Source organism: Xiphophorus hellerii, chromosome 12 (genome assembly GCF_003331165.1).
Source record: "Xiphophorus hellerii strain 12219 chromosome 12, Xiphophorus_hellerii-4.1, whole genome shotgun sequence".
Lineage (NCBI taxonomy): Eukaryota > Metazoa > Chordata > Actinopteri > Cyprinodontiformes > Poeciliidae > Xiphophorus > Xiphophorus hellerii.
The window spans coordinates 4,810,218-4,824,309 of NC_045683.1; the positions used below are offsets into that span (position 1 = coordinate 4,810,218).

A 14,092-nucleotide genomic window follows, 5' to 3' on the forward strand; every position below is an offset into this window, starting at 1 on the left:
AAGGCTTGCTGATGTGTGCATAATACTCAAGCAAAAAAGGAGTAACTGGTGAAAAATGAGAGGAACTGAAAGCCCCACTGAAAGTCCTATTATACTGTGTATTTTTAGGCTCTGACAGGATCAGAGGTATCATGTCATTTCACCCTCTGTTGGAGAGGAGAGGAGGGAAGCCTTCATTTGTGTGTCATGTTAGTACATGAGCTAATCCTCATTTCTTCTGGCTGCAAGAGCGTGTAGCCGTGTAGCGATAGCAGGCCTAAAATGGATCGAGTTTATGAACAGAAGCTGCGATGTCCATCTCTACTGGTTCACCTGTCCCAGTGAATGAACGGCTGTGAATAGTGCAGGAATACATCATGATATATAGGACGGATTTGTTCTCTGCAGTCAGATGAGCTCTGAGTCAGAGGTTTTCTCCTCCCTTCAGATCTCTTGGCTCTCATCTCTCATTTGTCTTTGCTCGCTGCATTGATGTCTTCTCTATTACTGCTGATTTGACTTGTCTGCTTGTGAATACTTAATCACTCTGAAGATGCCGCACTTTCATTCCTTGAAAGGTTTATTCCCTTTCTTCTTTTGCCTCCTTTCATAGTTGGGTGACAATTATTTATCAGTGGAAGGGGAACATGTCGGATTAAATTTTTTACAAATCCTGTGTCTGGGATGATCTTTGTTCCTCTAGCTCGGCACAGATAAATGTTCTTAGAATGAAAGAACTGTAATTGTAGTTTTTGCTTGTCACATGTGGATCTCCATCTTGTTATCAAAAATGTTTCCTTCAAGATATTATTGGTGCTAAAGTACTTTTTTCTAACAAGTTTTCTTTCTTTTCCAAGGCCACCCAGAGCTTCTAGCTGCCAGGGGTCTTCAAAACATAAACTTCTTTGCTGCTACAGAATAAGGTAGGACAAACAATAGTCTTCTTCTTGCCAACAATGCACAGCAAAATATGAAAAGTCAGCTTTGTCCTTGCTCAGTCTATTGTCTGTAGCATTTACATCTTGCAGTTGTTGTGTGTTGTAACATTGTTTTATTCTCGCCAGTATTGATTTTTTTTTTTTTTTTTTTAGTTTTAGTTTTTTTCAATTCCACAGTTGTTTTTATTTATTTATCTTTTAACTACTATTGAAAAAGTCACTAAGCTGCTACATTTTAAGGGGCAGTAGCAACTGTACACTTTCATCACTGTCATAGTAAATGGTGAAAACAAACAGTCCTCTAAATGATGAGTATTGCCTGGATATAAAGTTGGAAAAACAGATGCAGTTTTTAAATCATAACTTTTTAAAGCCTTGCTATACATTAATACCATGAAGAAAATTGTTCATTACTTTCATCTGAACCTAACAAACACTGTAATGAAAACACTGTTCCTGTTTGTTACTATTAACATCGGTGTACTCTCTGCTCTTTGAAGTACAGCCGTGCTACAAACCTTGAACAGAGAATACAATTACCGCTTTAATTTTTAGCAAGCTAGAGAACAGCCTTGATTTGTAGGTAATGCATATTGTGAGCGGGTTGTATCAGGGATAACTGTGTCAGTGGTTTGTGATATTTGATGGAAAGTGATTGCATTTGTATCCATAAGAGGTTGCTCAGAGAGTCATGTGATTGCTTAGTACTTGAGGGTGGGAGGCTGTAAATTCAGAAAAAGTGTTGATAGCTTTGAGGTGGTCACAAGACTTGTAAAATATAGACTGTGGTTTTTAAGGGTTAACAGATACACCATCATTTGTGTGAACTGTGAACCATTTCCTACAACAAAAGATAAAGACTGAAATGCTGAACCATTGTTCATGCAGGAAATTGCTAAACCATGGGATTCCTGCATAGTTTTAACCATATTGTTATCACCTTTGTCTTCGGTGGCAGTATAGTGTCTGCCTAACATTTTCGGGGGCCAGTGTAGTCTGTAACTCTCAGGTGCGAAATAACCGACAACATAAACCCAAAACCAGAACAGAAAAACTGCAAAAAACTAAACAGATGCACTCGATCAAGGATGTATTTCTGAAAGTATACATCCTCCCAGATGTATACTGTCAGAATACAATTGTGAAGTATTTGCACAATTGTTACTGCAGTTAGTTAACAAATTGACAAGACATCATATTTTGAAACATCCATCCATTGTCTATACCAGTTTGTTAGGTGAGAGGCATGCACACAGATTACTAAAATATTCGTTTACAACAGCCTTAATATCAGTCGTGTTTTTGGTCTGTGGGGGAAAACTGGAGTAACCAGAGAGAACCCACACATGCAAACTTAATGACCTCTAGGCTTCTGGGATTTGAACTCAGGTGTCATAAGAAGTGATGACATAAATGTGTACAGTTTTCATTCCTCCTATGTTCATCTGCATGCACAAAGCCAGAGAACTGCATTTGTTAAGTAAGCCTGTAATGATGTGGTTTCAAACCATCAATCAATTTTAAATAAATCTTTAATAAAGCTTGGTTGTGTGCCTGGTATTCCAATACCTTAATGGTATTTCAATAGTGCCTAACCATTTAAATCACAGCTGTGACCTAATTTACCAGTAGCAGCATTTTAGAATGGATGTTGGTGATTTTATAGAGGTATTGCTTATGAGGTGCCCCCTTGTGTGACAGCAAGTCAATGTGCATGCAGCTTTGTGTTTCTCCCTTTCTGCAGACATGGTGGGTGGGCTAATAATCTCATTTTCCAAGCTGCAGCTTTTATGGGTGACTAACGAGATGGCATTCCTCCAAATACCAGTTCTCTTACTGGTATTCCACTGGTTGCTGATATGTCTGCTTGATGCAGAAATGACTATATTTCTGCAGATTTAGCAATGGAGGAGTCTGAGTTTGGTTGGAGAAATGTACCTGATTGACCTCATTTAAAGATGCTTACTTACTGTACATCCACTTTTTTTTTTTTACCCCTCCAGGGGTCTTTTGTGGGCTCTAGTGTCCCTTATATGACAGTAGGCTGACAGGAAACGGGGAAGGAGAGGGGGGAAGACATGCGGCAAATATCGTCGGGTCCGGGAGTCGAACCCGCGACGGCCGCGTCGAGGACTCAAGGCCTCCAAATATGGGTTGCGCTAACCACTACGCCACCACGGCACGCCCCGTACATCCACTTTTAATAAATGTTTTCTTGTTGCCAATTCAACAAAAAATAAATGATGTACATGTTTATTTGGTAATATTACAGTAGTTTAGCTCTACATAGTAAAGAAACTATGTGCTATTTAACTGAAGCCTGGCTCAACGCAAATTCCCAAGGACTTTGGTTGAGTCTTTTGCTGGATATTTTAGTTTTCTCTAAAATGGTAAAGATAAGTGCTGAAAGTAGGTATAAATCTCAAAGAATAGTAATATTCACAAGGCTATGTGTTATATACAAATGAACCCTATTAAAATATTTGTGTAAATTACCTGTAAATTCAAACATTAAAAAAAGATATTAATGTAGAAACAGTTTGGATGTTTAGTGTAATTCCGGTATGGTTTATAGATATTTCATTGACCGCATATGAAATCTCAAACCCTGACTGCGATCCAAATAACTGATCAACTTTGAGCTACTGGTTTACTTGCTCACTGAATGAAATGATTGTACTTTTTTTAATCCACCCCAGTCAACTGACACACTTCCCCCACCCTCTCCCTCCATTCCTCTTCCTGAGGTGCCACTGACTAGTGAACCACAGGAACAGGCTTTAGGGAGATTGTCTGAATTTTATTCCTCGCTCTTCACTGTTATCCTTGTTTTTATCCTCCCCAAGCATATGCTTTCACACAAAGCTGGCATTCTCTTTCTTAACTGCTCATCGGATCACACTTCTGCTTGCCAGGAGACAGTGGGTGGGCATGCATGGTCTTGTGGCTGCTAAAGTATCTAGAAGTATTTTTTTAGCTCAGCATCCCAAACCACCTCTTCCACTATGTGCTAATTTGCAACTTCTTCTACGGCAGTACTGGTAAACAGATATTGAAGATGTACAGATTTTAAGAAATTATGCTCTGTACATCTGCAACAAGATTGAATTTCAGCAAAAAATCATAATTGCACATCCAGACCTACTGTGTGAATGTAGCCTCTGATTCATGAGGTCACAACATAATAATTTAGCACAATTTATAAGTTATGCTTTAAATATTGAAAATGTACTGCAAAAGTAAAATGTATAGCACAACGAGTTATTGTTTTGTAAGAAATTGACAGAAGGAAATGATTGATGAAGAAAACATCCCAAGCATTCTGGAGGAAAGTTGTATTCAGTTGTGTATCCCGAGCTGCATTGGAAAAAGTGAAAATGCTGTGAATCAAATACATGAAGACTGGTTCAGGGTAAAAAAAGAGGCATGTTTCCACTTTAACTGATGATATGGGGCTTCATCAGATCATCTGAGCAGTGCGGATGGCAGCCATTACCGCTACGTTAAATGCACACGAGACGAGAACATCAACATTTTAGAGATACGTTTCTTTCCATCATTTGAAAGTAAGTTTGGTTATGATGATTTCATTATTCTTAATGATGCATTTATTGGAAGTAAATTCCTTTATTCGAAAAGATAAAAGTAAATGTTGCGTAACAGTATTTTTCACTTAACATTGCAGTTCATATTCCATCATTTTCAGTAGGTTTGTTGTTTTGCTGTTTGATCATAGAACAGGTAAAATCAAACCATCATCTTTGCACTAATGACACCTATTTCCTTTGGTCATATATTCTAAAACCTGTCATCAAATAGTAGCATATATATTGTCGTATATTTTTACTGTAAAATTTGTATTCTCTCGATTTTCTCTACTCTAAAAGAAACCATCCAAAATTAGTTATGATTGTCTTTTAGTTTATAAACAAAATCAGCAGACTTCCCTGCAAATCTCTTGTGGCATGCTCAGATTTACTGTGTGGGCCAAGTAGAGAAAAATCGAAAGACTCATTGTGTAGGACTTTCCCATAATTACAAATATTGTCTATGGCAACAGTTGCAGCCACTTTATAGGAGATGGGACATGGACAGCTGTGTTTTTTTCCTCTCTGCTCCTGAGCACACAGGATGTAACTGTCAAGTTCCCATTAGTCTGAAATTCATTGAGCTGTGACTTTCACATAACCATTTGTGTCAAGCGATGTCGTCTCATGTACAGTTACAGCTAATTTCCCATCCGTTTAGATCATCATATTTTCCTGTGCACAGCTGTGCTTTGTATAGTAGGAATAGCATGTTTTAGTAGTTCTTTTGTAACTTTTGAGGAACAATATGTGAGGTCCATGTGTTTACAGATAAACTTCCTTATTTTGGTGGGGATTTTTCTGCAGTTTTTTTTTTTTTCCAGTTTCTGCTATTATGATGTGTGCTGGCTTTAGTGTTGTTCCTCCATTGCTACACTAAAGTGGTCAGTTTGTTGTAAAGTGGCATACATGTTTTCTACAACCAAGGTAAAAGGTATTATTAGTTACAGTTCAAGTCTTAACTGTAACTAATAAACTAACAAAACTGATGAAATTGCTAATAAGTTTCATTCTGATCACCAGAACATCCAGCAGTTTACACTCCATGGATGATTAAATAGATTTTACATAGCCTATCCTTTAGAACAGCTTATTGTGTTTACTGAATTCAAAGGAGCTAGTGATGTTCACAGTTTCCCTTAATTTATAATTGGAAGAAAAAAGGACAGCTCTAATTTAAAACTAGCCACAGGCAACTTGACAAGCTTAGTCATGAGATGACGTTGGAGTCCAGCTGAGGCTGGCTGGTTCACACTTATCCTACAGCCTAAAATGTTTCGTTTTTATTAGATTAAATGTTTAGATGGTTTAATAGTCTTATTTTTAAACCGAGTACCAGAAGCTCCAACAAACTTCTGCTTTTTAAAAAGTTTCTTTATGGGAAGCAGAACATCTCAGTGTTGCTGATTTCCTCTTAGACTCTGAGTGGCACTTCTGTGACTTTGAATTGGAAATCTGATTGGTCTGGAGAACCTGATGATGCACATCAAGGAAAATAAGTGTTATATAATATTTCTCTTAAGTCTTAAAGTCTAAATATCTGATTGGAATTGGTCAAAATCAGCAGGTTAGATGTCAAAGAAAAATGGAAACCAGAATAATTTCTAAAGGGCGGATTGATTCACCTCTACCTTTGCTGAGCTCAAAATTCAGGCGTTAAATCATAAAAAACACAAACCAATGCAAGAAGACTAAGAAATTTCCAAGCTAAACCTTTTAAACATGCTAAAATGATTAATAAAAAGAGGAAATTACAGTCACAAGTGTTAATAATCTTTTTACTCTGCAAAGAACTGTAGGAACACATTTTATATTCTTTGAAATAGAAACCAAGCTTTGTTATTCCTCCACACTGGAACTGAGTTCATACCTTTTAAATAATTGGTTGAAATAGAGTTGCATTATCTTCATAAGAAAGTAGATTTATTTGTATACCTGGTGCTTAACTGTCGTGTCTCAGTGCATTAGAGAGGTGTAACATTGGCTGTGCGTCAGAAGCTCGTTGACGTAAATTCATTTCCACAGTGGTGGCCTCTGTGCAGCAAAGTCCTTTGTGGTGCTTTGTTTGTGCATTGTTGTCACCACTTCATATTGTAGAGTCTGCAGCACCATCTCATCTGCATTATGTGAAGAGGCTTGTTGAGTGTTTATTTGTTTCAATATCCCTGCAGGAATCAGCTTTTTTTTTTTTAATAGTCCATCAGCCGCTTCATACCACCACCAAATTAACACTCTAGTGATGTTTTTATAGTCTATCTCTTTCTTCCACATGCTGGTCCTTTTTCATTTCCACAGTCCCTCTTCAAACTCACTCTTAAGCCACTTATCAGTTTGTCGCCTTTTTCTTTTGACAGACTTTCTACTTTATAGAAAGTCTGTTTCTCATTGTCTTTCACTGTGCTGCTTGTTTGGGATCTGAACTGTGTTTGCAAAGATTTTTATGTGAATAAATTGTTTGACTTGATCTGAGAGTGTAGGCCTGTTAATAGTATGGCTTATTTGATATAGTGTTCCAGGAAGCAAATATTTCATTTATTTTTATGTAATTGAAATTGACAGAACTCGATTTTGGATTTAAGTTTTGCTGTATTTTCAAAAGAAATTTTCTTTACCAATAAGGCAGTATTGGCTAATAAATGGCTCAGTTGTTCTCATACCCATCGTTGACTAATGTTCTCTATTAGATGCATAATGAACAAACATCCTGACCCTTTTCTGTTCCCTCTTTTGTGACTTGGTGTTTTAGCCATTTGTTGATCTGTGGATTATTTTAAGAACATTGTTAATCAGTTTTGCTTTCCATGACCCAGTTTCACTTTTGTTTGGATTCTTTAACAAACAGTCATCCACCAAAGCATTACTTGCTGCCCTTCAGACTGACATGTTATCATTTGGTGGATGTCTTTGCTATATTCCCATGACATTAATCAGATGCTCTACAGGGCTCTCAACTTTTAGTTTGTGCACATGGATTACTGGCTACTCGTCTGCTCACACTAATGGCATTGAGCTGAGTGTCATGTCCAATTTAATTTTTTTTCCCTTTTATTTCTGTCAGTTTGGCTTTTTTTCCTCCAGCTCTGCCTCTGCTTTTGACTAATCAGGCTACTGTTGGATAAAAAGGTTTAATTTCCATCACTAAAGCATTAGAACTGAACATTTCATTATAGGGAAAGTTTTTTTTCCTTCTAGTTTTCTCTATGGACATGAAGTTAAATTACAAAAAGGAAACTTTGTATTTGTATTTCAAATCAATGTCAGTGTTTATTGAACTGAAAATTATATGAAATGAGGTTTGTTCATCCAGAAAGTTATATTCCCAGTAGTGTAGACACATTTAGGCTTTGCTTTCACTTTATCCTACACTGAGTTTTATTTGATCACTTCTGGTTACTTGTCTAATTGAAGCAAACTTAATAAAACTGTTTTGAAACAAGCCTAAAAGCTCAGTGTGGGTTACATGATAGTTGACACCTAATTTTCTCTTACAGAAAAGGTTTGAATAAAATCTTTGGTGTAATATTTTTCCTCAGGCTTAAGAAATGTTCTGTTCTTACAGGTTTTGTGAAAAGTAGCAACATTTCTGACCAACTATGTCTGATACAGATCACCCTTCTTACACTACTTCTCCACTCAGCTCCTTCAGACTAGCGGCAGCAGCAATTAGCAAACACTGTTGAAACTACGAATCTGCTAAGCTTATCATACAAACTATTTCTCAGTCTAATGTTCCTATGAATGGTTGTAAAATGCCTAAATTGTTGTGATGAGTTACTGAAGGTGGCGTGTTGAAAATAGCAGGAGCTTCTTAAAGAGACAGAGGTCCAATTTTAAGGCATCAGATTTTTAAAAAAGTTGTGCTTAATATATACAGAATATTTAGAACAACTGAAGGTAAGAGTTACTTGATTGTGCTATAAAATGGCACTGTGTGCCTGGAAATTGCATAATACGGCCTCCTTAAAACATGCATGATGTTTGATGTTTTCACAGTCAGTTTGAACCCCATTTGGGCGAAACAATATCCTCCCACTGGATTCAGGTGGGTTGCAGAAACGACTCATCCAAAAGATGCTGGATAGCAGATCTCAAGGACTGGACTAAAGTTGTGGAAGTGAGCAGCTGGTTTTATTGCTGCCTTTGAAAATTCCCACATTAGGCTTTTATTTTCCATTTCCCCTCCTATATGTCTCTTAAACTTCACAGGTAATCTTATAAAGCGTTTGCAGCTGACTTAACTTCACAAGGATGTGACTCAAATTTAAGTCAGACATGTTGATGTCTGTAAAATAATGTAGTTCCACTAATTTAATCTGTCTTGTGACGGAAGCTCCTGTTAATATTCCTCAGCTGACTGTTTATCAAATAAAATCTAGCCACATCATCAGAGAGCCCCGGAGACATCTTAATGCAAAGTGTTACTGCTGTTGTTGGGTTTATCTACTTTCAGTACATCCTGACCAGCCAGGATGGATGTTAATAGTAGATCTGAACAGAACCAACGAGTTTCTGATGCCAGAAAGACATGTTTAAAGCACAATTATGGATAACAACAAAACTACTGTAGTAGCTACCTGTAAATATTTATTTTCAGTTTCCTGTTTGAAGTGTATACTAGATGTTGTTCTTCTTACCCATCATGCAGAGTAGTCTTCAAATATTAGCTCTTCTAGTTGAATTTTGATTTAGGAATCAGTCACAAAATGACTTCCTGAACTCATATTTGTTTTGGTCCAATATTTCTTTTATTGCTGACTTGAGATCATGTTGTTTCAAAAGGCACTAAAATAAAACATTTAAATGGCACAGTTCCTAATCATGAAACAAATTAGTGTCTAATTAAATTACTGAAATTGCAGACTTCCCTAATAGCCAGTGTTCATAACCGATTTAATTGTCTTCTCAGTTTCATAAGTGGCAGCACTGTCACTGCTGTAAAGCCTGTTATCACTGAATTGACGCAAGTCACTTTTAAACTGGTGTCTTGAGCACCAAATGCTTCAGAAATATTACTTCCCAAAAAAGGAGTCATGCAAAATTGAAAAAGGGGAACAATGATGTAAACATTGGAAGGCTTCTTGATAAGTTTAGATTTCTTTAAGTATGCAAATTAGGGGAAATATATGATTGAGAGATGCTGGAAGTTGAACTTCTAAATTATTCAGCTTATATTTCATAAAAATTCATTGTTTAGTTTTTTGAAAATATGGCTTCATAAATTTTCCATTAAAACCTACAAGAAAAAAGGCGGTTTTCCGTCTCTCTGCTCGCTGCCCGTCTCTTTACCAAAACATTCGTTAAATATGTTGCAATTTACATATTGCAAATATGTAAATTTACATATTGTAACATGTTCTGTTAAAGCACCGATACAGCAAGGAGATTAGAGGTCAGCCCGCTTCTGTTACACTCTTGACTTGTCAAATGAGATCATCACAGGCTCACGTCAGCTGGCATGTGTTGGGGCCAGCCGCTTTCACAAACGAGTGACTCAGTGATGTCTTATAGTTTCTGCTACCAGCCAGTCAGCGAATTTCAAAGAGTAAACGAGGGATGTCAAACTCATTTTTATTTCAGACCACATCAAGATGATGAGTCATCAATGGGCCTGTTATGGCAGAATGTATTAATAAAATCACCTATTAAACTGTTGAAAAAAATACAGCTCTTTCTGTAATCAATAAGTACTACTAAAAAATAAATAATGAACTTTTTCACATTGATGTAATTTGACACTATGCAAATGAAGTCAAGTCAGAGTTTTTTTATATAGCACATTTACAACTTCAGCTGATCAAAGTGCTTCACAACAATCACAACATCACAGGTAGATAAAATAAATTATAGAAAATAAAATTAGGTTTGGTAAAAATAATTTTATAAAATTGGCAGAAAATACCGAGACATAATTAGTTTTAGCTGCAGCGATTTTAAAAAAATGTTCCCCCCAAAAAGACTTGATCATTGATTTCTGACTGAAATCAATGATTTTTTTGTTGCTCTGCATGTAGTATTAAAACTTTTATCTGTGTTGATTGTCCTTGTGGAAGTGTACTTGCCGTACATAAAGTAAAGAAATGTTTAACCTTTTTATAATGCTCTACTTTGATGCACCAATTTGATTTGCAAAGGTTTTTTGCAGAGTAAGCAGTCTGACAATTTTTAATAAAATTTTACAGTTGGATTTGAATAATTGGCAGTTTTTAAACAGGATGTATAGAGAAAAATCTTTATCAATATGCTAGATATGATTTTGTAAAAAAATAGAAAAAAAAGGTTTGCAGTCAAGATTATTTATGTCTTTCTTGGGTTGGGAATTTTTTATCTTAATCAAATGGTAATGTGGATTTTCTATTCCCTGGAGATGGAAACAACAAATATTTTTAATGTGTTCATTTTAATCTGATTTTGTTTTGTACATATAGTTATGTAGACAAGTCTGTTTGTGAAATTGTTCCGCACTTGGAACATAAACTGATTTTGTTAACTTTTCTTTGTAAAATAAATAAATAAGGAAATAAAATGAACAGCAACAAAACTGGATGTTGTAAAGAGCAGTGCTGTAAACATGATTGTGGAGTGGTACCTCATGCACAGTCTGCTGAAGAGGCAGAAAACCTGCATTGACTTTAAAAATTTTTGTTTTTCAATTATTTCCTGTTGTCTTTCAGTTTCCTCTCTCTTTTTCCACTTGTATTGTGCAGATTAAATTGGCTCAGAAATGTAATATCAGATGTTTTAGTTAATTTGATTCTTCTGAGACAGGGGCTGTAGGCTAAAACCACTTTCTTTCAAATCAGAAATTGATGATTGCTTTTGGCGTTTTTCATCCTAGTGATTTTTTTTAGACGTTTAATGGAGGAAGTATGGTGCAGTATGGGAAGCCTGAGGTAGCATTTTTAGTGCATGTAATGTTATTGTTTCTATTATTGCATTTTGCAAGCGGTTAAGTCCCTTTTATCAGCTACCATGAAGTGTTGTGTTAGAAACTTGTTCCTAAAATTCACAGGATACCCTCACTGTTTCCATAGGTCTTCAGCAGATAGACAATTAGGGTGCATTCACACCAGCCCTGTTTTGTCCTCCGGACTCTAGTTTGATGGCCTAGAAAGTCCGATTTGTTTGGGTTAGTGTGGATGCGCAGTCAAACTTTGATGTGGACCAAAAAGCAAACTCTGGTCCACTTAAAAACCTACGTCTCCCTTCAGTTGACATAAACTGTGGTGTTTTTGAATGCATATATGAATGCCAAGTAAATCAGAGGCTGCTGTAAAAACACAAAGTGGACTAAAGCGCTGGGCATTCTGGGTAAATACATCCAAAACACACATGCAAGTCTAGCGCTAGTGGGAGAAATGGCTCAAAAAGAGAAATCCTACAATTGCTAAAATCTGATGCCACTGCATTTTGTTTACACTTTGTGAAGAAGAAAGTTGAGTTTAGTGTCTTCTTCAGATGTTTTGGTGGTGTTTGCTTCAGTGATTCTTGGTGCAGCGCCACCACAGGCGAGGGGGGGAACAGGTATTTCAAAGGGTTTGGTTCGTTTGACACAATGCAGTGTGAAAGCGAACCGCACCAGTTGAAAATGTAACAGATGTAGCAATTTTGGTCCTGCTCAGTCTATTGGACTATTAAATATACTATAAAATATTCATAGGCAATTGTTTTTACCAGGAGTTTAATAAAACTACCTTCATGAGAGAATCTCTTGTGACTTAGGAAGGAAGTAATGCATAATGTTTCTTTTTTGTTGCTGGAGAAGTGAAAAAGAAGTGTATCTCAGATTAAGGGGGAGAAAAGCTGACACCGCACAGATTTAGAGGAGAGAAAAAGCTATGAGAGAATAAGCCAGCACAGACGGTGAGGAAGGGGGGTAAATCAGACCTGGAAAGGACTGCAAAGCCTCTGTGACTCAGAGCTGAGACGAAGGATGTGACGGATAGGAGAAGGACTAGTCTGTTGTTTTATGGCTGAGGTTAAGATGCTGTTACGTAGCCTTGTGCTTTTGTAAGCGAGAAGCTCATGATGGGCAGAGGAGAGGTGGAAATGGGACATTTGAGAAAATATAATTATCCATGACGAGGTGGAGGATGACACCTTACATGTTCATTGTTCCCTAAATCTCTGAATAATATTGCATTTCAGCAATTGTTTCTATATTTATTCTGGTTTCTAAATATAAGCTGCAGAAACTAACTTTGAAAGGAATAAAATAAGCTGCAGGTGTCATGGTTCCTTGAGGAATTCCTTTGAGCTTTTGTTAACTGTTTTGATATTTTATTTTTTCCCCACAAAATTGTTGAAGGAAAAACTTAAAAATGGTGTTTTATGTCACATTAAGCACGTAAATACTAAAATAAAATTTTAGGATTTTAGATTCCTAATTTTAATTTTAATTTACTTGTTTATTTGCAGGCTGGCGCTTTTCCTACAAGTAAATCTGACTGTGCAGTAAAGCTAACTAAAAATAAGTAAACAAACTTTTAAGGATTTTTCGTTGTCTTTATTTGGGAGTGAAGTGACAGGAAAACAAATTGAGATAGGAGGAAGACATTCGGCAAAGGTCAACAGGCCGTGACGGCCGCGTCGAGGACTGAGGCACGGGTCAGGCTTTTTACTCCTGCTCCACAGTAAATGGACTTTTAAACATTTAGATATTTTTAAAATGTTTTCCAAAAGGAATAGAAATGAAGCAAATGTCACTTCACCTCCTGTGCATGTCACAAACACAGGACTGGAGAGTTCTCTTCAGATAGGTAGGCTTGGTTTTCCTTTTGATTGTATATGTAAGTGTGTGTGTTTATGTGCTTGTGCCGCATTTTGTGCTTTGAATCTTGTGTGAGTTTTGCATGCCATGCACATGTGCTTGACCTATCTGTGGGTCAGGAACTGACCTTCAGGTGCCCGATGCATCATGTGGCCGTTATTTGGTCGGGTCAGGTGAATTGTGCTGGTTTTGTGCGCCCCATTTAAACATTGACAAATTACATTATTCCAAACAATGCCCACTCAATAATTATATCAGCAAGAAATATTTTCAAACACTTGAGGAAAAATGCAGATGTAGAAAAATTTTATTAGTGTCTGTGTGTGAGTACGTGTGGGGTAATATTTGCATTTAGTTTGCGGTTCACACTGCATTTCTATGCATAATGTTTATCATTTTTATGTTTGAGAGAAATGTGTGTGTATTAGATGTGTGTGTTACACCACCAGCATGCCTGCTGACTAATGCTGTGAAAAGACAGCAGCCATCTTGCTGATTCAAATCAGATCTTCTTTAGTAAACACTGAGTACAGTTCTACAGTACTGTGCAGAGAACCTCACGCTGAATCTGACAAAAGGCTGCAGGAAGTTCTGAAATATATTAAGTAAATTCTTCATTTATGAGCTTAGATAGGACTTGGTGAAAACTGAAGGACGCTAAATACTGGCCACACATCTTCACCAGGTCTAGCTCATATCCACAGTGATAGCAATGGATACTCATGAAATGGATCGCAAATTAGATGAGAACCTTTAATAGTAGTAATAATATATACCTGGAAATCATTCAGTGGCTTCACGTCCCTACTTTGAGTAGAGAC

General features: G+C 36.8%; 1 protein-coding gene across 1 annotated transcript in view; it reads left to right on the top strand.

Moving 5' to 3' along the window:
* Positions 1-836: 836 nt before the first annotated feature.
* gpat2 (glycerol-3-phosphate acyltransferase 2, mitochondrial) overlaps positions 837-14,092 on the top strand; it is a 153,590-nt gene continuing 140,334 nt past the window's right edge. The window contains exon 1 of the mRNA XM_032578128.1: positions 837-902. The gene's annotated coding sequence lies outside the window, so the exon portion shown is untranslated. The remainder of the gene's footprint in view (positions 903-14,092) is intronic.